This window comes from Ambystoma mexicanum, chromosome 1p (genome assembly GCF_040938575.1).
Source record: "Ambystoma mexicanum isolate Mex_15411 chromosome 1p, UKY_AmexF1_1, whole genome shotgun sequence".
Taxonomy (NCBI): domain Eukaryota; kingdom Metazoa; phylum Chordata; class Amphibia; order Caudata; family Ambystomatidae; genus Ambystoma; species Ambystoma mexicanum.
The window spans coordinates 4,130,338-4,152,569 of NC_090921.1; the positions used below are offsets into that span (position 1 = coordinate 4,130,338).

The 22,232-nt window shown below is 46.3% G+C and overlaps 7 non-coding genes across 7 annotated transcripts; 4 read left to right on the top strand and 3 right to left on the bottom strand.

Moving 5' to 3' along the window:
- The first annotated feature begins 261 nt into the window (after nt 1–261).
- Nucleotides 262–335, top strand: TRNAI-AAU (transfer RNA isoleucine (anticodon AAU)). The gene has a single exon. It is a non-coding gene; the product is annotated as a tRNA-Ile (tRNA).
- Nucleotides 336–5,221: 4,886 nt separating this feature from the next.
- Nucleotides 5,222–5,295, bottom strand: TRNAN-GUU (transfer RNA asparagine (anticodon GUU)). The gene has a single exon. It is a non-coding gene; the product is annotated as a tRNA-Asn (tRNA).
- A 2,141-nt stretch (nt 5,296–7,436) lies between these two features.
- TRNAI-AAU (transfer RNA isoleucine (anticodon AAU)) lies at nt 7,437–7,510 on the top strand. Its single transcript has one exon. It is a non-coding gene; the product is annotated as a tRNA-Ile (tRNA).
- Nucleotides 7,511–12,466: 4,956 nt separating this feature from the next.
- TRNAN-GUU (transfer RNA asparagine (anticodon GUU)) lies at nt 12,467–12,540 on the bottom strand. Its single transcript has one exon. It is a non-coding gene; the product is annotated as a tRNA-Asn (tRNA).
- A 2,143-nt stretch (nt 12,541–14,683) lies between these two features.
- On the top strand, nt 14,684–14,757 carry TRNAI-AAU (transfer RNA isoleucine (anticodon AAU)). Its single transcript has one exon. It is a non-coding gene; the product is annotated as a tRNA-Ile (tRNA).
- Nucleotides 14,758–19,713: 4,956 nt separating this feature from the next.
- TRNAN-GUU (transfer RNA asparagine (anticodon GUU)) lies at nt 19,714–19,787 on the bottom strand. The gene has a single exon. It is a non-coding gene; the product is annotated as a tRNA-Asn (tRNA).
- A 2,143-nt stretch (nt 19,788–21,930) lies between these two features.
- Nucleotides 21,931–22,004, top strand: TRNAI-AAU (transfer RNA isoleucine (anticodon AAU)). Its single transcript has one exon. It is a non-coding gene; the product is annotated as a tRNA-Ile (tRNA).
- The last annotated feature ends 228 nt before the right edge of the window (nt 22,005–22,232 follow it).

A 22,232-nucleotide genomic window follows, 5' to 3' on the forward strand; every position in this document is an offset into this window, starting at 1 on the left:
AGTCCGTGGCAGCAGTAAGCCTTCCCAAAAGTGGTTGTAACTGGCCCAAAGACGACATCTTGTGCAAATGCTCTTATCCAGTGCATGCCAAAGAATGGTCTAGATGTCACCTGCTCCATCTTGTCAGGCGCGTCTCCTGGGCTGCAAGTTGCCTTCCGATGTGCTGACAGCAGGCGCTAAGGGCTGAATGGGAATGTACTAAGAACATTGTTCTGTTGACAGTGGCTGCTAGTAGCTGTTGCTGTGATCTTGAGTATTAATGGCCGGTTAGCTCAGTTGGTTAGAGCGTGGTGCTAATAACGCCAAGGTCGCGGGTTCGATCCCCGTACTGGCCACACCTTTTTTAAGTTTCCTTTTAAAATTGGAGCTTCATGAATGAAGAACTCTCATTGGACGAATATGAAATCTGTAAAATAATAAGCCGATGTGGAATTCTGAGTAATAGCACAATATAAGCAAAGACTTCCTCTGGCTAATGCCAAAAACAGTTCTTTGGCTCCTGAAATGACTACATGTCCTAGTGCTGTAGCAAAAGGGCTGCAAGAAGGCAGTCTATCCGTGGTCCTCCTCTTCTTAGCCGGTGGTGGCAGCACAGGTATTTCCCTCCAGTCCCAAATTGATAACATCACTCCAACTTTGCAGTGTGCTGACATCTCAGGAGTCTTCTGGCTTCTGAATTGTGGGAGTCGGATCACCCTGCGGGGAGGAGATGGGCCCAACATCGCAGCACAGCACCCCTCTGGCCCGCCATGGGTAACTTAAACTTTGGACACCCCCTGGGCATCCCCCCTTTTTTGCAGGCCCCCCATCAAACAAATCGCTGTGTACCAATCTTTCCTCTTGGTTTCCTCTACAAGGTCTCAATGTTTGGAATAGGTCAAGGACCTACTGGGATATCCTATCAGCAGCATCCCTGCCCCACTTAGCCGTGCCCAGCTTCTGATCCTGGCAAATGCTATGGGACCTGGGCAGTCATTGCCAAAGAATGGCAACTGATTGATTGCCTGTGCAAATGATAACCATGCCCGGCAAATGTGTGAGTGCAAAGGCAATTGATTAGAATTCCTGTAAATGGAGCAGGTATCTGGCAAAGGATAACAGGGCTGTCACCCACTCAACTGAAAATGCTGCAGGCAGGAGGCATGACTGCGCAACGATGCTCAGTACGGCGGGGTAGAAGCGGCTTGGAATGGGGAGTAAGCAAGAGCACAACAAATCTCACAGCTTTGAGAGCAGAGAGTGAGTGTTTAAACAATCATTAACAGGCAGCAACCCCAAAGGGACGTCATTTCACCAAAATGCCAGGGGTAGCGGAAGTGACATCACACGACCGTTGACCCCCTGATGACATCACAGGAAGTGATTTCATTTGACCCCACCCTGAAGTGATATCGCAGGAAGCGATGGAACACAACCATTCACCCGTTGATGAAACAGGAAGTGGCATCACATAGCATTGTACACCACAAAAAATATGGTTACAATATCACTATAGTGTGATGTACATAATGTGATGTACATTTCATACAAGAATCGATCGCCATATGTATTGTTAAGATCAGAGTGTATAGGCCCATATTACCAAATTACTGTGAATGCAAGCAGAAGTCCATGACCAAATGATAATGATGTGTTATTATGTAGCACTTACGCTTAAGCTCTTTATATAGTAAAAATATACACCCAATATCACCCAACATGTGTTGGTACTCTTTTATCGACCTCAGAAAGATGAAAGGTTGAGTTGAGGCGTTTAAGAACAGACTAAATCAGTGACTCACCCCCTGAAGTGTGCCTGAAATAAACCTTTAATAAGTCTAGCAATGATTGTATAGCATTCCAGAAAGACACATTATTTGGTATTCCTATTCTTTCTTATTTAGGGTCAGTGCTGAAAGTGTTAGACTTTTGGCACTCCTGTTCTTATTTTTCTTATTTTTTTTAACGGCCCTGAACAAGAAAGCCAGCCACTCCAGATTTAAAGAGCTACATGGTGCTGGCCGCAGCCTAGGAGCTTGCATTACAAAACCCCCCCAAAAAAACAAAAAAGAGAACTTTTTTTCAAGAGGTTGCAAGGGAGAACAGAGATGTCGCAAGGGAGACCTCAGAGGTTGCGACCCCCAACTGACGTCCCCGGGTAAAGTGGCAGGAGACATCTCTGCCCATATCAATATACGCCCCAGGGTGAAGACAAAGACTTAATGCTGGGCCCGATTTTACATGCCTCGCACTCCCAATGATTAGTCTCTCTTTGTGAAACTAAATATCCTCAACATTGGGGTGGAAAATGGTTGCCATTGGCCAATGGAAGTAATACTAGATGAAGGAAGCGAAATGCACCAACATTCAACCTGATGCCTCAGAGGAAGTCCAGTTTTTTGCAGCATGTGTTTGTGTGCATGTGTGTCTTGCAAGTCCAAGGTTTGAAACCTGATAAGCTCGCCTAGTGGTTTAATGCACCTACCACAGCAATCTATATGTAACCTGCAGGCAATACATCCAGTTCCTGGTGAGATACTGACACATTATTGCATTCTGTGCCTGGACTCCACCTCATGAAGGTGCTGTGGTCTAACGGAGCGGGAGCGGTGCTCTTCTACTTTTCTTAATCAGGTTCTACTGTGTCTATAGTTTTATTTTAAAAAGAACCCGTTCCGGAATGGTTTTGGTTTAAAATAAAAGTGTAGGAAGCAGTTGAAACTTGCACTGCACTAAATGTTCCCTTAAACAGCAGGCGCATGTGTTTGGGGGTTTGTGTTGTGTGTGGAAGGGGACGTGGCCATGTGGTTTGTGGGGAGCGGGGCAGGCCAGCAGGGAATATAGTTCCACTACTTGTTTTCATACACTTTGACCACTGGTGCCTGTTTTCATTCCCAGCACAGGTAACTTATCAACAGTGATCCCTATGCATCACTTTAGTTCCTCAATTTTCTCCTCAGGTCACTTGGGAGCAGAGAGACAGCATATGTATTTCCAGCACTACGGAGGCCAGAGTACACAAATCAAAGGCATAATTTATAGTGGGCACGCAGGAACTTGCAGGTGCAGGGGTTATTGTACCGGGGTATTTTATGAACACTTATGTACCCACTTGGAGGTGTTGCTAGGCTCAAGATTAGCTTTATAAAACCATACTCTAGCCCCCTGTGCGTATGGGCCTTTAATCACATTAACCGAAACAGTCCCACCACTTAAGAAGTGAGCACACGGTTGTGCATAAAGCAAGTTTATTGTACACAGTTTCAGGGAGTGGTTAGATGGTGTTGCAGGACCAAACTAACCCAGGTTTGAACAATACAACATCAGTTGGCATCTTACATCCTTTTTGCAACAATTACAATAATCCCAGATGTTCTATAACAATCCACCCCCAAAATATGATTGGACCAAAATCTTTTAAAAGGAATCCCATCTTCTCCCAATTCTCCACTTATCCTTGGTCAGTTTTATCTTGATAGTCATCTTCATGTCATAATCAGAGCACACCTTCTTAGGATTGGTCCGTAGGAGTCCATGGCGTCAGTACATGGTTAAACATTGGTCTTGAAAACATAATTAATTGCTAGCAATAACTGGCCTAAAGCCTTTAACTTTCATTGTGGTTGCACATGGTCCGCACAACAAATTTGAGCAAATAGAGGAAGGCCTGAATAAACAGGATCTCAACTAACCCATACCCCATACTCCTGGCGCTTCTGAAGACCTACTAATTTATACGACCACAACTTCAGAACATATAGCCACTGATGACCTTTAAAGACAATTAACTGTCAGATACCCTGGCCTCAGGCCTAACTTTTATTACCACCGAACAAAAAACCAACGCCCTCTAGCGACACCAATCCAATGAGCGAGATAACATCTGTTCCCTTGCAGGACTCTTAAATCATAAACCGTGTCCTGCTTCTGAGCTGACTTTCTTACTAGGTGACTAATATTTCTTTCCGTCAAGACTGTCCCTGCTACTTAAAATTCATGTGCAGCAGCGAACCAAGGAGATGAAAATGAATGATTTACTCATTTGTCTGACATCTGCAAACCTGAGAAAGTCAGTTTAAATCTCAACATGCATTTTGCAAGAGAGTCCCAACTACCTTTTTACAAAGCACCCCGTTGTGTAGATTGTTTTCATGTTGCATTTGCAGTTTATCCCTCTACGTGCGTGGTGATTATGTATACATTCTAAAGAGCTGTAACATTAAAAGAAACATCATAACTAACTGCACTCGATACAAATGGGTTCACATATTGTGACCAGTTCGCTGCCATCCGCCATCATCAATGTGGTGCGCTCAACATTAATCCCTCATAATAATGGGGACCCTTCCTGACCTCCCGGACACCCCCAAAAAAGTTAAGGGAGACTCCTCTGTTGTCAGCGCTGCTATATAGGGTGGGCAATGGAATAGCAAAATGTGTCCTTCCCAAACTAGTGCTGCAACGCCTCTGCCAGATTCCCACATCAGAATACTAGAACTATAGGGCCATGAAACCGGGTATTGAAAGGCAAACGCCTATGCCAGATTCCCACATCAGAATACAAGAACTGTAGGGCCATGAAACTGGGTATTGAAAATCAACCCCTATGCCAGATTCCCACATCAAAATACTAACTATAGGGCCATGAAACCGGGTATCGAAAGGCAAACACCTATGCCAAATTCCCACATCAGAATACCAAAACTATCGGCCCATGAAAAAGGGTATTGAAATACAAACGCCTATGCCAGATTCCCACATCGGAAAACAAGAACTATTGGGCCATGAAACTGGGTATTGAAAGACAAACGCCTATGCCAGATTCCCACAACAGACTACCAGAAATATAGGGCCATGAAAGTGGATATTGAAAGACAACGCCTATGCCAGATTCCCACATCAGAATACCAGAACTATGGGGCCATGAAACTGGGTATTGAAAGACAAACGCCTATGCCAGATTCCCACATCAGAATACCAGAAATATAGGGCCATGAAAGTGGGTTTTGAAAGACAAACGCCTATGCCAGATTCCCACATCAGAATACAAGAACTATAGGGCCATGTAAGCGTGTATTGAAAGACAATCAGACTGGCCATGGATGTGTGACTTGAGGGAAATGTCAGCACAGGAAGCACCTTACATATGGTTTCAGAATTAAGCAGTGCACCCTGCACGTTGGTTGTTTTTTTTTTTTTGAACGGGAGTTGGCTCACGTTTGCCAAAATCCAAAATAAACTGCGTCCCTGGGTGGGCTTGAACCACCAACCTTTCGGTTAACAGCCGAACGCGCTAACCGATTGCGCCACAGAGACGATGTGTGCCCTGCTGCGCAAAAGCCATATATGTAGGCTAATCGCGCAGGCCTGGATCCAGACGAAGACTTCATCTTTTATTAAAGCCCTGGGGAGGAGCGCTGTCTGCACACAGCAAGGCTGTAAGTTAGGATAGGCGCCTCCATTTCTCTGAAGCGTCTCTTTCTCAGTATGGTACAAGTAATGTTCAGCTTCAAACAGTACACAAAGCACTTTGGGCTATGGGCTTGATTGAAAAGCCCGTTTTGGGCTAACATTTGAATGTCCTGCCACACAGTGCACCATAGAGACTGCTGAGCACCTCACCATTGCAAGACTTATTTATCTCTCCAGCTCCACAGCTATCTATGACTTCCTAAACACTGGTGGCACCTGAAACCCCTGAGAAGTATTAAGGCAGCAGGGGGCCTGGCTGCTGCTTAACTCCTCACACCTCCTTCCTACCAGCAGGGCGGGCTGAGAATGTGTCACCTCCCGTGAGGCCCCATTTTAAGATGAAAGTTGGGATGGGGGGGGCACTTGCTTATTGCGGATAACAGTCCGAGAAGCACGGAGTAGCCAGCATTTCAAGAGTGGGGTTGGGGGTGAGCCATGAACAAAGTCCTGCTACTCCTCCCCCTAAATGCAGTGGGTGCAATTGCATTCGGTCTCATTCGAGCCCCCACACCACCCACCCTGCCCCAATCTACTTTTTTGGTAACATTAGTAACTGATGGTATTTTGACACATAACGAAAAAAATAAAACTGCAGGAACATTACAGATGCAGGAAACTCATCTATAAGAGCTCTGTCCGGGCGTTCTGGGGCAAAATACATGCAAACATTCTACTTTGTATATGGATTGCACGGACAGAAGTGACTTCCCGGAAAAAAGACATTTCAAGGAGCATCATCAGTCTTTGATACTTAGAGGCAGAGCTTTAAGTGGGCTGGGGCTAGCATGGGCCGAGCCCCGGCAGTCTCCAGAAAAGGCTCCTGAGCCGGGGCCCTGCCGGGGGCTCACCCCCGACTAGCTCCAGCCATGCTGACACCTGAGGCCGCCCGTGCAGCGGCTGCACGGTTACACAAGCTGCCTGCAGGTGTCAGCACTATGGTTTAGAAAAAAAGCAATTGCCTTTTCTTTTTTTCTAAACCGAAGTGCTGTCACCTGCAAGCAGCAGGTGCAGCCTTCCAGTGCGGGCTGCCTGGTGGCTCTGTACTCTGAAACAGGAGGAGGGCTGGACTGCCAGGCCTCCTTTTGTTTCTGAGTAAATAGCCATCACCCAGCATGAAGCCCCTGCGCTACTCACGCTGGCTAATGGCTATCTACTCGGAAACAAAAGGCGAGCTGGGCAGTTCAGACCTCCTCCTGTTTCAGAGTACAGAGCCATCAGCAGCAGGCATCACTTTCATTCAAGGAGCCTGTGGTAAAGCATTGCAGCATGTGGCTCCTTGAATGAAAAGGCTGCCTGCTGGGTGTGAGCTGTGGCATACTGGTGTCACACCTTTGCTCCGCTTAGCCGGGGAGGGGCTGTGCGCATTAAATGTAATAATGCCAGTGCTCCCCAGCTCTGCTTCTTTTAGCGGCCCCCACCTCTTAGGCGACGGGGGCTCTTGATGGGGGCATGGACTAAGCACACCCATGCCTAGGCCAAACCCCCTAACGAGAGCCACCCTCAATTTCTAATCCCACTTAAAGCACTGCTTAGAGTCACCTTGGAAGTGACTTTAGAATAGGTTGCCATAAGTAAGTCAAGTGGCAAATAACTTTGTGGTGCAAAATACCTAAATTGCACTCGTATTATATATGGAGCAACTCTATAGTCATTAGGCATTGAGGCTTGGCCAGGACAGCTGCCCCTCATAATGTAGCCTCGAGCGTGGAGTCTATAATGGCAGCAGTCCGTGGCAGCAGTAAGCCTTCCCAAAAGTGGTTGTAACTGGCCCAAAGACGACATCTTGTGCAAATGCTCTTATCCAGTGCATGCCAAAGAATGGTCTAGATGTCACCTGCTCCATCTTGTCAGGCGCGTCTCCTGGGCTGCAAGTTGCCTTCCGATGTGCTGACAGCAGGCGCTAAGGGCTGAATGGGAATGTACTAAGAACATTGTTCTGTTGACAGTGGCTGCTGGTAGCTGTTGCTGTGATTTTGAGTATTAATGGCCGGTTAGCTCAGTTGGTTAGAGTGTGGTGCTAATAACGCCAAGGTCGCGGGTTCGATCCCCGTACTGGCCACACCTTTTTTAAGTTTCCTTTTAAAATTGGAGCTTCATGAATGAAGAACTCTCATTGGACGAATATGAAATCTGTAAAATAATAAGCCGATGTGGAATTCTGAGTAATAGCACAATATAAGCAAAGACTTCCTCTGGCTAATGCCAAAAACAGTTCTTTGGCTCCTGAAATGACTACATGTCCTAGTGCTGTAGCAAAAGGGCTGCAAGAAGGCAGTCTATCCGTGGTCCTCCTCTTCTTAGCCGGTGGTGGCAGCACAGGTATTTCCCTCCAGTCCCAAATTGATAACATCACTCCAACTTTGCAGTGTGCTGACATCTCAGGAGTCTTCTGGCTTCTGAATTGTGGGAGTCGGATCACCCTGCGGGGAGGAGATGGGCCCAACATCGCAGCACAGCACCCCTCTGGCCCGCCATGGGTAACTTAAACTTTGGACACCCCCTGGGCATCCCCCCTTTTTTGCAGGCCCCCCATCAAACAAATCGCTGTGTACCAATCTTTCCTCTTGGTTTCCTCTACAAGGTCTCAATGTTTGGAATAGGTCAAGGACCTACTGGGATATCCTATCAGCAGCATCCCTGCCCCACTTAGCCGTGCCCAGCTTCTGATCCTGGCAAATGCTATGGGACCTGGGCAGTCATTGCCAAAGAATGGCAACTGATTGATTGCCTGTGCAAATGATAACTATGCCCGGCAAATGTGTGAGTGCAAAGGCAATTGATTAGAATTCCTGTAAATGGAGCAGGTATCTGGCAAAGGATAACAGGGCTGTCACCCACTCAACTGAAAATGCTGCAGGCAGGAGGCATGACTGCGCAACGATGCTCAGTACGGCGGGGTAGAAGCGGCTTGGAATGGGGAGTAAGCAAGAGCACAACAAATCTCACAGCTTTGAGAGCAGAGAGTGAGTGTTTAAACAATCATTAACAGGCAGCAACCCCAAAGGGACGTCATTTCACCAAAATGCCAGGGGTAGCGGAAGTGACATCACACGACCGTTGACCCCCTGATGACATCACAGGAAGTGATTTCATTTGATCCCACCCTGAAGTGATATCGCAGGAAGCGATGGAACACAACCATTCACCCGTTGATGAAACAGGAAGTGGCATCACATAGCATTGTACACCACAAAAAATATGGTTACAATATCACTATAGTGTGATGTACATAATGTGATGTACATTTCATACAAGAATCGATCGCCATATGTATTGTTAAGATCAGAGTGTATAGGCCCATATTACCAAATTACTGTGAATGCAAGCAGAAGTCCATGACCAAATGATAATGATGTGTTATTATGTAGCACTTACGCTTAAGCTCTTTATATAGTAAAAATATACACCCAATATCACCCAACATGTGTTGGTACTCTTTTATCGACCTCAGAAAGATGAAAGGTTGAGTTGAGGCGTTTAAGAACAGACTAAATCAGTGACTCACCCCCTGAAGTGTGCCTGAAATAAACCTTTAATAAGTCTAGCAATGATTGTATAGCATTCCAGAAAGACACATTATTTGGTATTCCTATTCTTTCTTATTTAGGGTCAGTGCTGAAAGTGTTAGACTTTTGGCACTCCTGTTCTTATTTTTCTTATTTTTTTTAACGGCCCTGAACAAGAAAGCCAGCCACTCCAGATTTAAAGAGCTACATGGTGCTGGCCGCAGCCTAGGAGCTTGCATTACAAAACCCCCCCAAAAAAACAAAAAAGAGAACTTTTTTTCAAGAGGTTGCAAGGGAGAACAGAGATGTCGCAAGGGAGACCTCAGAGGTTGCGACCCCCAACTGACGTCCCCGGGTAAAGTGGCAGGAGACATCTCTGCCCATATCAATATACGCCCCAGGGTGAAGACAAAGACTTAATGCTGGGCCCGATTTTACATGCCTCGCACTCCCAATGATTAGTCTCTCTTTGTGAAACTAAATATCCTCAACATTGGGGTGGAAAATGGTTGCCATTGGCCAATGGAAGTAATACTAGATGAAGGAAGCGAAATGCACCAACATTCAACCTGATGCCTCAGAGGAAGTCCAGTTTTTTGCAGCATGTGTTTGTGTGCATGTGTGTCTTGCAAGTCCAAGGTTTGAAACCTGATAAGCTCGCCTAGTGGTTTAATGCACCTACCACAGCAATCTATATGTAACCTGCAGGCAATACATCCAGTTCCTGGTGAGATACTGACACATTATTGCATTCTGTGCCTGGACTCCACCTCATGAAGGTGCTGTGGTCTAACGGAGCGGGAGCGGTGCTCTTCTACTTTTCTTAATCAGGTTCTACTGTGTCTATAGTTTTATTTTAAAAAGAACCCGTTCCGGAATGGTTTTGGTTTAAAATAAAAGTGTAGGAAGCAGTTGAAACTTGCACTGCACTAAATGTTCCCTTAAACAGCAGGCGCATGTGTTTGGGGGTTTGTGTTGTGTGTGGAAGGGGACGTGGCCATGTGGTTTGTGGGGAGCGGGGCAGGCCAGCAGGGAATATAGTTCCGCTACTTGTTTTCATACACTTTGACCACTGGTGCCTGTTTTCATTCCCAGCACAGGTAACTTATCAACAGTGATCCCTATGCATCACTTTAGTTCCTCAATTTTCTCCTCAGGTCACTTGGGAGCAGAGAGACAGCATATGTATTTCCAGCACTACGGAGGCCAGAGTACACAAATCAAAGGCATAATTTATAGTGGGCACGCAGGAACTTGCAGGTGCAGGGGTTATTTTACCGGGGTATTTTATGAACACTTATGTACCCACTTGGAGGTGTTGCTAGGCTCAAGATTAGCTTTATAAAACCATACTCTAGCCCCCTGTGCGTATGGGCCTTTAATCACATTAACCGAAACAGTCCCACCACTTAAGAAGTGAGCACACGGTTGTGCATAAAGCAAGTTTATTGTACACAGTTTCAGGGAGTGGTTAGATGGTGTTGCAGGACCAAACTAACCCAGGTTTGAACAATACAACATCAGTTGGCATCTTACATCCTTTTTGCAACAATTACAATAATCCCAGATGTTCTATAACAATCCACCCCCAAAATATGATTGGACCAAAATCTTTTAAAAGGAATCCCATCTTCTCCCAATTCTCCACTTATCCTTGGTCAGTTTTATCTTGATAGTCATCTTCATGTCATAATCAGAGCACACCTTCTTAGGATTGGTCCGTAGGAGTCCATGGCGTCAGTACATGGTTAAACATTGGTCTTGAAAACATAATTAATTGCTAGCAATAACTGGCCTAAAGCCTTTAACTTTCATTGTGGTTGCACATGGTCCGCACAACAAATTTGAGCAAATAGAGGAAGGCCTGAATAAACAGGATCTCAACTAACCCATACCCCATACTCCTGGCGCTTCTGAAGACCTACTAATTTATACGACCACAACTTCAGAACATATAGCCACTGATGACCTTTAAAGACAATTAACTGTCAGATACCCTGGCCTCAGGCCTAACTTTTATTACCACCGAACAAAAAACCAACGCCCTCTAGCGACACCAATCCAATGAGCGAGATAACATCTGTTCCCTTGCAGGACTCTTAAATCATAAACCGTGTCCTGCTTCTGAGCTGACTTTCATACTAGGTGACTAATATTTCTTTCCGTCAAGACTGTCCCTGCTACTTAAAATTCATGTGCAGCAGCGAACCAAGGAGATGAAAATGAATGATTTACTCATTTGTCTGACATCTGCAAACCTTAGAAAGTCAGTTTAAATCTCAACATGCATTTTGCAAGAGAGTCCCAACTACCTTTTTACAAAGCACCCCGTTGTGTAGATTGTTTTCATGTTGCATTTGCAGTTTATCCCTCTACGTGCGTGGTGATTATGTATACATTCTAAAGAGCTGTAACATTAAAAGAAACATCATAACTAACTGCACTCGATACAAATGGGTTCACATATTGTGACCAGTTCGCTGCCATCCGCCATCATCAATGTGGTGCGCACAACATTAATCCCTCATAATAATGGGGACCCTTCCTGACCTCCCGGACACCCCCAAAAAAGTTAAGGGAGACTCCTCTGTTGTCAGCGCTGCTATATAGGGTGGGCAATGGAATAGCAAAATGTGTCCTTCCCAAACTAGTGCTGCAACGCCTCTGCCAGATTCCCACATCAGAATACTAGAACTATAGGGCCATGAAATCGGGTATTGAAAGAAAAACGCCTATGCCAGATTCCCACATCAGAATACAAGAACTATAGGGCCATGAAACCGGGTATTGAAAGGCAAACGCCTATGCCAGATTCCCACATCAGAATACAAGAACTGTAGGGCCATGAAACTGGGTATTGAAAATCAACCCCTATGCCAGATTCCCACATCAAAATACTAACTATAGGGCCATGAAACCGGGTATCGAAAGGCAAACACCTATGCCAAATTCCCACATCAGAATACCAAAACTATCAGCCCATGAAAAAGGGTATTGAAATACAAACGCCTATGCCAGATTCCCACATCGGAAAACAAGAACTATTGGGCCATGAAACTGGGTATTGAAAGACAAACGCCTATGCCAGATTCCCACAACAGACTACCAGAAATATAGGGCCATGAAAGTGGATATTGAAAGACAACGCCTATGCCAGATTCCCACATCAGAATACCAGAACTATGGGGCCATGAAACTGGGTATTGAAAGACAAACGCCTATGCCAGATTCCCACATCAGAATACCAGAAATATAGGGCCATGAAAGTGGGTTTTGAAAGACAAACGCCTATGCCAGATTCCCACATCAGAATACAAGAACTATAGGGCCATGTAAGCGTGTATTGAAAGACAATCAGACTGGCCATGGATGTGTGACTTGAGGGAAATGTCAGCACAGGAAGCACCTTACATATGGTTTCAGAATTAAGCAGTGCACCCTGCACGTTGGTTGTTTTTTTTTTTTTGAACGGGAGTTGGCTCACGTTTGCCAAAATCCAAAATAAACTGCGTCCCTGGGTGGGCTTGAACCACCAACCTTTCGGTTAACAGCCGAACGCGCTAACCGATTGCGCCACAGAGACGATGTGTGCCCTGCTGCGCAAAAGCCATATATGTAGGCTAATCGCGCAGGCCTGGATCCAGACGAAGACTTCATCTTTTATTAAAGCCCTGGGGAGGAGCGCTGTCTGCACACAGCAAGGCTGTAAGTTAGGATAGGCGCCTCCATTTCTCTGAAGCGTCTCTTTCTCAGTATGGTACAAGTAATGTTCAGCTTCAAACAGTACACAAAGCACTTTGGGCTATGGGCTTGATTGAAAAGCCCGTTTTGGGCTAACATTTGAATGTCCTGCCACACAGTGCACCATAGAGACTGCTGAGCACCTCACCATTGCAAGACTTATTTATCTCTCCAGCTCCACAGCTATCTATGACTTCCTAAACACTGGTGGCACCTGAAACCCCTGAGAAGTGTTAAGGCAGCAGGGGGCCTGGCTGCTGCTTAACTCCTCACACCTCCTTCCTACCAGCAGGGCGGGCTGAGAATGTGTCACCTCCCGTGAGGCCCCATTTTAAGATGAAAGTTGGGATGGGGGGGGGGCACTTGCTTATTGCGGATAACAGTCCGAGAAGCACGGAGTAGCCAGCATTTCAAGAGTGGGGTTGGGGGTGAGCCATGAACAAAGTCCTGCTACTCCTCCCCCTAAATGCAGTGGGTGCAATTGCATTCGGTCTCATTCGAGCCCCCACACCACCCACCCTGCCCCAATCTACGTTTTTGGTAACATTAGTAACTGATGGTATTTTGAAACATAACGAAAAAAATAAAACTGCAGGAACATTACAGATGCAGGAAACTCATCTATAAGAGCTCTGTCCGGGCGTTCTGGGGCAAAATACATGCAAACATTCTACTTTGTATATGGATTGCACGGACAGAAGTGACTTCCCGGAAAAAAGACATTTCAAGGAGCATCATCAGTCTTTGATACTTAGAGGCAGAGCTTTAAGTGGGCTGGGGCTAGCATGGGCCGAGCCCCGGCAGTCTCCAGAAAAGGCTCCTGAGCCGGGGCCCTGCCGGGGGCTCACCCCCGACTAGCTCCAGCCATGCTGACACCTGAGGCCGCCCGTGCAGCGGCTGCACGGTTACACAAGCTGCCTGCAGGTGTCAGCACTATGGTTTAGAAAAAAAGCAATTGCCTTTTCTTTTTTTCTAAACCGAAGTGCTGTCACCTGCAAGCAGCAGGTGCAGCCTTCCAGTGCGGGCTGCCTGGTGGCTCTGTACTCTGAAACAGGAGGAGGGCTGGACTGCCAGGCCTCCTTTTGTTTCTGAGTAAATAGCCATCACCCAGCATGAAGCCCCTGCGCTACTCACGCTGGCTAATGGCTATCTACTCGGAAACAAAAGGCGAGCTGGGCAGTTCAGACCTCCTCCTGTTTCAGAGTACAGAGCCATCAGCAGCAGGCATCACTTTCATTCAAGGAGCCTGTGGTAAAGCATTGCAGCATGTGGCTCCTTGAATGAAAAGGCTGCCTGCTGGGTGTGAGCTGTGGCATACTGGTGTCACACCTTTGCTCCGCTTAGCCGGGGAGGGGCTGTGCGCATTAAATGTAATAATGCCAGTGCTCCCCAGCTCTGCTTCTTTTAGCGGCCCCCACCTCTTAGGCGACGGGGGCTCTTGATGGGGGCATGGACTAAGCACACCCATGCCTAGGCCAAACCCCCTAACGAGAGCCACCCTCAATTTCTAATCCCACTTAAAGCACTGCTTAGAGTCACCTTGGAACTGACTTTAGAATAGGTTGCCATAAGTAAGTCAAGTGGCAAATAACTTTGTGGTGCAAAATACCTAAATTGCACTCGTATTATATATGGAGCAACTCTATAGTCATTAGGCATTGAGGCTTGGCCAGGACAGCTGCCCCTCATAATGTAGCCTCGAGCGTGGAGTCTATAATGGCAGCAGTCCGTGGCAGCAGTAAGCCTTCCCAAAAGTGGTTGTAACTGGCCCAAAGACGACATCTTGTGCAAATGCTCTTATCCAGTGCATGCCAAAGAATGGTCTAGATGTCACCTGCTCCATCTTGTCAGGCGCGTCTCCTGGGCTGCAAGTTGCCTTCCGATGTGCTGACAGCAGGCGCTAAGGGCTGAATGGGAATGTACTAAGAACATTGTTCTGTTGACAGTGGCTGCTAGTAGCTGTTGCTGTGATCTTGAGTATTAATGGCCGGTTTGCTCAGTTGGTTAGAGCGTGGTGCTAATAACGCCAAGGTCGCGGGTTCGATCCCCGTACTGGCCACACCTTTTTTAAGTTTCCTTTTAAAATTGGAGCTTCATGAATGAAGAACTCTCATTGGACGAATATGAAATCTGTAAAATAATAAGCCGATGTGGAATTCTGAGTAATAGCACAATATAAGCAAAGACTTCCTCTGGCTAATGCCAAAAACAGTTCTTTGGCTCCTGAAATGACTACATGTCCTAGTGCTGTAGCAAAAGGGCTGCAAGAAGGCAGTCTATCCGTGGTCCTCCTCTTCTTAGCCGGTGGTGGCAGCACAGGTATTTCCCTCCAGTCCCAAATTGATAACATCACTCCAACTTTGCAGTGTGCTGACATCTCAGGAGTCTTCTGGCTTCTGAATTGTGGGAGTCGGATCACCCTGCGGGGAGGAGATGGGCCCAACATCGCAGCACAGCACCCCTCTGGCCCGCCATGGGTAACTTAAACTTTGGACACCCCCTGGGCATCCCCCCTTTTTTGCAGGCCCCCCATCAAACAAATCGCTGTGTACCAATCTTTCCTCTTGGTTTCCTCTACAAGGTCTCAATGTTTGGAATAGGTCAAGGACCTACTGGGATATCCTATCAGCAGCATCCCTGCCCCACTTAGCCGTGCCCAGCTTCTGATCCTGGCAAATGCTATGGGACCTGGGCAGTCATTGCCAAAGAATGGCAACTGATTGATTGCCTGTGCAAATGATAACTATGCCCGGCAAATGTGTGAGTGCAAAGGCAATTGATTAGAATTCCTGTAAATGGAGCAGGTATCTGGCAAAGGATAACAGGGCTGTCACCCACTCAACTGAAAATGCTGCAGGCAGGAGGCATGACTGCGCAACGATGCTCAGTACGGCGGGGTAGAAGCGGCTTGGAATGGGGAGTAAGCAAGAGCACAACAAATCTCACAGCTTTGAGAGCAGAGAGTGAGTGTTTAAACAATCATTAACAGGCAGCAACCCCAAAGGGACGTCATTTCACCAAAATGCCAGGGGTAGCGGAAGTGACATCACACGACCGTTGACCCCCTGATGACATCACAGGAAGTGATTTCATTTGACCCCACCCTGAAGTGATATCGCAGGAAGCGATGGAACACAACCATTCACCCGTTTATGAAACAGGAAGTGGCATCACATAGCATTGTACACCACAAAAAATATGGTTACAATATCACTATAGTGTGATGTACATAATGTGATGTACATTTCATACAAGAATCGATCGCCATATGTATTGTTAAGATCAGAGTGTATAGGCCCATATTACCAAATTACTGTGAATGCAAGCAGAAGTCCATGACCAAATGATAATGATGTGTTATTATGTAGCACTTACGCTTAAGCTCTTTATATAGTAAAAATATACACCCAATATCAACCAACATGTGTTGGTACTCTTTTATCGACCTCAGAAAGATGAAAGGTTGAGTTGAGGCGTTTAAGAACAGACTAAATCAGTGACTCACCCCCTGAAGTGTGCCTGAAATAAACCTTTAATAAGTCTAGCAATGATTGTATAGCATTCCAGAAAGACACATTATTTGGTATTCCTATTCTTTCTTATTTAGGGTCAGTGCTGAAAGTGTTAGACTTTTGGCACTCCTGTTCTTATTTTTCTTATTTTTTTTAACGGCCCTGAACAAGAAAGCCAGCCACTCCAGATTTAAAGAGCTACATGGTGCTGGCCGCAGCCTAGGAGCTTGCATTACAAAACCCCCCCAAAAAAACAAAAAAGAGAACTTTTTTTCAAGAGGTTGCAAGGGAGAACAGAGATGTCGCAAGGGAGACCTCAGAGGTTGCGACCCCCAACTGACGTCCCCGGGTAAAGTGGCAGGAGACATCTCTGCCCATATCAATATACGCCCCAGGGTGAAGACAAAGACTTAATGCTGGGCCCAATTTTACATGCCTCGCACTCCCAATGATTAGTCTCTCTTTGTGAAACTAAATATCCTCAACATTGGGGTGGAAAATGGTTGCCATTGGCCAATGGAAGTAATACTAGATGAAGGAAGCAAAATGCACCAACATTCAACCTGATGCCTCAGAGGAAGTCCAGTTTTTTGCAGCATGTGTTTGTGTGCATGTGTGTCTTGCAAGTCCAAGGTTTGAAACCTGATAAGCTCGCCTAGTGGTTTAATGCACCTACCACAGCAATCTATATGTAACCTGCAGGCAATACATCCAGTTCCTGGTGAGATACTGACACATTATTGCATTCTGTGCCTGGACTCCACCTCATGAAGGTGCTGTGGTCTAACGGAGCGGGAGCGGTGCTCTTCTACTTTTCTTAATCAGGTTCTACTGTGTCTATAGTTTTATTTTAAAAAGAACCCGTTCCGGAATGGTTTTGGTTTAAAATAAAAGTGTAGGAAGCAGTTGAAACTTGCACTGCACTAAATGTTCCCTTAAACAGCAGGCGCATGTGTTTGGGGGTTTGTGTTGTGTGTGGAAGGGGACGTGGCCATGTGGTTTGTGGGGAGCGGGGCAGGCCAGCAGGGAATATAGTTCCGCTACTTGTTTTCATACACTTTGACCACTGGTGCCTGTTTTCATTCCCAGCACAGGTAACTTATCAACAGTGATCCCTATGCATCACTTTAGTTCCTCAATTTTCTCCTCAGGTCACTTGGGAGCAGAGAGACAGCATATGTATTTCCAGCACTACGGAGGCCAGAGTACACAAATCAAAGGCATAATTTATAGTGGGCACGCAGGAACTTGCAGGTGCAGGGGTTATTTTACCGGGGTATTTTATGAACACTTATGTACCCACTTGGAGGTGTTGCTAGGCTCAAGATTAGCTTTATAAAACCATACTCTAGCCCCCTGTGCGTATGGGCCTTTAATCACATTAACCGAAACAGTCCCACCACTTAAGAAGTGAGCACACGGTTGTGCATAAAGCAAGTTTATTGTACACAGTTTCAGGGAGTGGTTAGATGGTGTTGCAGGACCAAACTAACCCAGGTTTGAACAATACAACATCAGTTGGCATCTTACATCCTTTTTGCAACAATTACAATAATCCCAGATGTTCTATAACAATCCACCCCCAAAATATGATTGGACCAAAATCTTTTAAAAGGAATCCCATCTTCTCCCAATTCTCCACTTATCCTTGGTCAGTTTTATCTTGATAGTCATCTTCATGTCATAATCAGAGCACACCTTCTTAGGATTGGTCCGTAGGAGTCCATGGCGTCAGTACATGGTTAAACATTGGTCTTGAAAACATAATTAATTGCTAGCAATAACTGGCCTAAAGCCTTTAACTTTCATTGTGGTTGCACATGGTCCGCACAACAAATTTGAGCAAATAGAGGAAGGCCTGAATAAACAGGATCTCAACTAACCCATACCCCATACTCCTGGCGCTTCTGAAGACCTACTAATTTATACGACCACAACTTCAGAACATATAGCCACTGATGACCTTTAAAGACAATTAACTGTCAGATACCCTGGCCTCAGGCCTAACTTTTATTACCACCGAACAAAAAACCAACGCCCTCTAGCGACACCAATCCAATGAGCGAGATAACATCTGTTCCCTTGCAGGACTCTTAAATCATAAACCGTGTCCTGCTTCTGAGCTGACTTTCATACTAGGTGACTAATATTTCTTTCCGTCAAGACTGTCCCTGCTACTTAAAATTCATGTGCAGCAGCGAACCAAGGAGATGAAAATGAATGATTTACTCATTTGTCTGACATCTGCAAACCTTAGAAAGTCAGTTTAAATCTCAACATGCATTTTGCAAGAGAGTCCCAACTACCTTTTTACAAAGCACCCCGTTGTGTAGATTGTTTTCATGTTGCATTTGCAGTTTATCCCTCTACGTGCGTGGTGATTATGTATACATTCTAAAGAGCTGTAACATTAAAAGAAACATCATAACTAACTGCACTCGATACAAATGGGTTCACATATTGTGACCAGTTCGCTGCCATCCGCCATCATCAATGTGGTGCGCTCAACATTAATCCCTCATAATAATGGGGACCCTTCCTGACCTCCCGGACACCCCCAAAAAAGTTAAGGGAGACTCCTCTGTTGTCAGCGCTGCTATATAGGGTGGGCAATGGAATAGCAAAATGTGTCCTTCCCAAACTAGTGCTGCAACGCCTCTGCCAGATTCCCACATCAGAATACTAGAACTATAGGGCCATGAAATCGGGTATTGAAAGAAAAACGCCTATGCCAGATTCCCACATCAGAATACAAGAACTATAGGGCCATGAAACCGGGTATTGAAAGGCAAACGCCTATGCCAGATTCCCACATCAGAATACAAGAACTGTAGGGCCATGAAACTGGGTATTGAAAATCAACCCCTATGCCAGATTCCCACATCAAAATACTAACTATAGGGCCATGAAACCGGGTATCGAAAGGCAAACACCTATGCCAAATTCCCACATCAGAATACCAAAACTATCGGCCCATGAAAAAGGGTATTGAAATACAAACGCCTATGCCAGATTCCCACATCGGAAAACAAGAACTATTGGGCCATGAAACTGGGTATTGAAAGACAAACGCCTATGCCAGATTCCCACAACAGACTACCAGAAATATAGGGCCATGAAAGTGGATATTGAAAGACAACGCCTATGCCAGATTCCCACATCAGAATACCAGAACTATGGGGCCATGAAACTGGGTATTGAAAGACAAACGCCTATGCCAGATTCCCACATCAGAATACCAGAAATATAGGGCCATGAAAGTGGGTTTTGAAAGACAAACGCCTATGCCAGATTCCCACATCAGAATACAAGAACTATAGGGCCATGTAAGCGTGTATTGAAAGACAATCAGACTGGCCATGGATGTGTGACTTGAGGGAAATGTCAGCACAGGAAGCACCTTACATATGGTTTCAGAATTAAGCAGTGCACCCTGCACGTTGGTTGTTTTTTTTTTTTTGAACGGGAGTTGGCTCACGTTTGCCAAAATCCAAAATAAACTGCGTCCCTGGGTGGGCTTGAACCACCAACCTTTCGGTTAACAGCCGAACGCGCTAACCGATTGCGCCACAGAGACGATGTGTGCCCTGCTGCGCAAAAGCCATATATGTAGGCTAATCGCGCAGGCCTGGATCCAGGTGAAGACTTCATCTTTTATTAAAGCCCTGGGGAGGAGCGCTGTCTGCACACAGCAAGGCTGTAAGTTAGGATAGGCGCCTCCATTTCTCTGAAGCGTCTCTTTCTCAGTATGGTACAAGTAATGTTCAGCTTCAAACAGTACACAAAGCACTTTGGGCTATGGGCTTGATTGAAAAGCCCGTTTTGGGCTAACATTTGAATGTCCTGCCACACAGTGCACCATAGAGACTGCTGAGCACCTCACCATTGCAAGACTTATTTATCTCTCTAGCTCCACAGCTATCTATGACTTCCTAAACACTGGTGGCACCTGAAACCCCTGAGAAGTGTTAAGGCAGCAGGGGGCCTGGCTGCTGCTTAACTCCTCACACCTCCTTCCTACCAGCAGGGCGGGCTGAGAATGTGTCACCTCCCGTGAGGCCCCATTTTAAGATGAAAGTTGGGATGGGGGGGGGGCACTTGCTTATTGCGGATAACAGTCCGAGAAGCACGGAGTAGCCAGCATTTCAAGAGTGGGGTTGGGGGTGAGCCATGAACAAAGTCCTGCTACTCCTCCCCCTAAATGCAGTGGGTGCAATTGCATTCGGTCTCATTCGAGCCCCCACACCACCCACCCTGCCCCAATCTACGTTTTTGGTAACATTAGTAACTGATGGTATTTTGACACATAACGAAAAAAATAAAACTGCAGGAACATTACAGATGCAGGAAACTCATCTATAAGAGCTCTGTCCGGGCGTTCTGGGGCAAAATACATGCAAACATTCTACTTTGTATATGGATTGCACGGACAGAAGTGACTTCCCGGAAAAAAGACATTTCAAGGAGCATCATCAGTCTTTGATACTTAGAGGCAGAGCTTTAAGTGGGCTGGGGCTAGCATGGGCCGAGCCCCGGCAGTCTCCAGAAAAGGCTCCTGAGCCGGGGCCCTGCCGGGGGCTCACCCCCGACTAGCTCCAGCCATGCTGACACCTGAGGCCGCCCGTGCAGCGGCTGCACGGTTACACAAGCTGCCTGCAGGTGTCAGCACTATGGTTTAGAAAAAAAGCAATTGCCTTTTCTTTTTTTCTAAACCGAAGTGCTGTCACCTGCAAGCAGCAGGTGCAGCCTTCCAGTGCGGGCTGCCTGGTGGCTCTGTACTCTGAAACAGGAGGAGGGCTGGACTGCCAGGCCTCCTTTTGTTTCTGAGTAAATAGCCATCACCCAGCATGAAGCCCCTGCGCTACTCACGCTGGCTAATGGCTATCTACTCGGAAACAAAAGGCGAGCTGGGCAGTTCAGACCTCCTCCTGTTTCAGAGTACAGAGCCATCAGCAGCAGGCATCACTTTCATTCAAGGAGCCTGTGGTAAAGCATTGCAGCATGTGGCTCCTTGAATGAAAAGGCTGCCTGCTGGGTGTGAGCTGTGGCATACTGGTGTCACACCTTTGCTCCGCTTAGCCGGGGAGGGGCTGTGCGCATTAAATGTAATAATGCCAGTGCTCCCCAGCTCTGCTTCTTTTAGCGGCCCCCACCTCTTAGGCGACGGGGGCTCTTGATGGGGGCATGGACTAAGCACACCCATGCCTAGGCCAAACCCCCTAACGAGAGCCACCCTCAATTTCTAATCCCACTTAAAGCACTGCTTAGAGTCACCTTGGAACTGACTTTAGAATAGGTTGCCATAAGTAAGTCAAGTGGCAAATAACTTTGTGGTGCAAAATACCTAAATTGCACTCGTATTATATATGGAGCAACTCTATAGTCATTAGGCATTGAGGCTTGGCCAGGACAGCTGCCCCTCATAATGTAGCCTCGAGCGTGGAGTCTATAATGGCAGCAGTCCGTGGCAGCAGTAAGCCTTCCCAAAAGTGGTTGTAACTGGCCCAAAGACGACATCTTGTGCAAATGCTCTTATCCAGTGCATGCCAAAGAATGGTCTAGATGTCACCTGCTCCATCTTGTCAGGCGCGTCTCCTGGGCTGCAAGTTGCCTTCCGATGTGCTGACAGCAGGCGCTAAGGGCTGAATGGGAATGTACTAAGAACATTGTTCTGTTGACAGTGGCTGCTAGTAGCTGTTGCTGTGATCTTGAGTATTAATGGCCGGTTAGCTCAGTTGGTTAGAGCGTGGTGCTAATAACGCCAAGGTCGCGGGTTCGATCCCCGTACTGGCCACACCTTTTTTAAGTTTCCTTTTAAAATTGGAGCTTCATGAATGAAGAACTCTCATTGGACGAATATGAAATCTGTAAAATAATAAGCCGATGTGGAATTCTGAGTAATAGCACAATATAAGCAAAGACTTCCTCTGGCTAATGCCAAAAACAGTTCTTTGGCTCCTGAAATGACTACATGTCCTAGTGCTGTAGCAAAAGGGCTGCAAGAAGGCAGTCTATCCGTGGT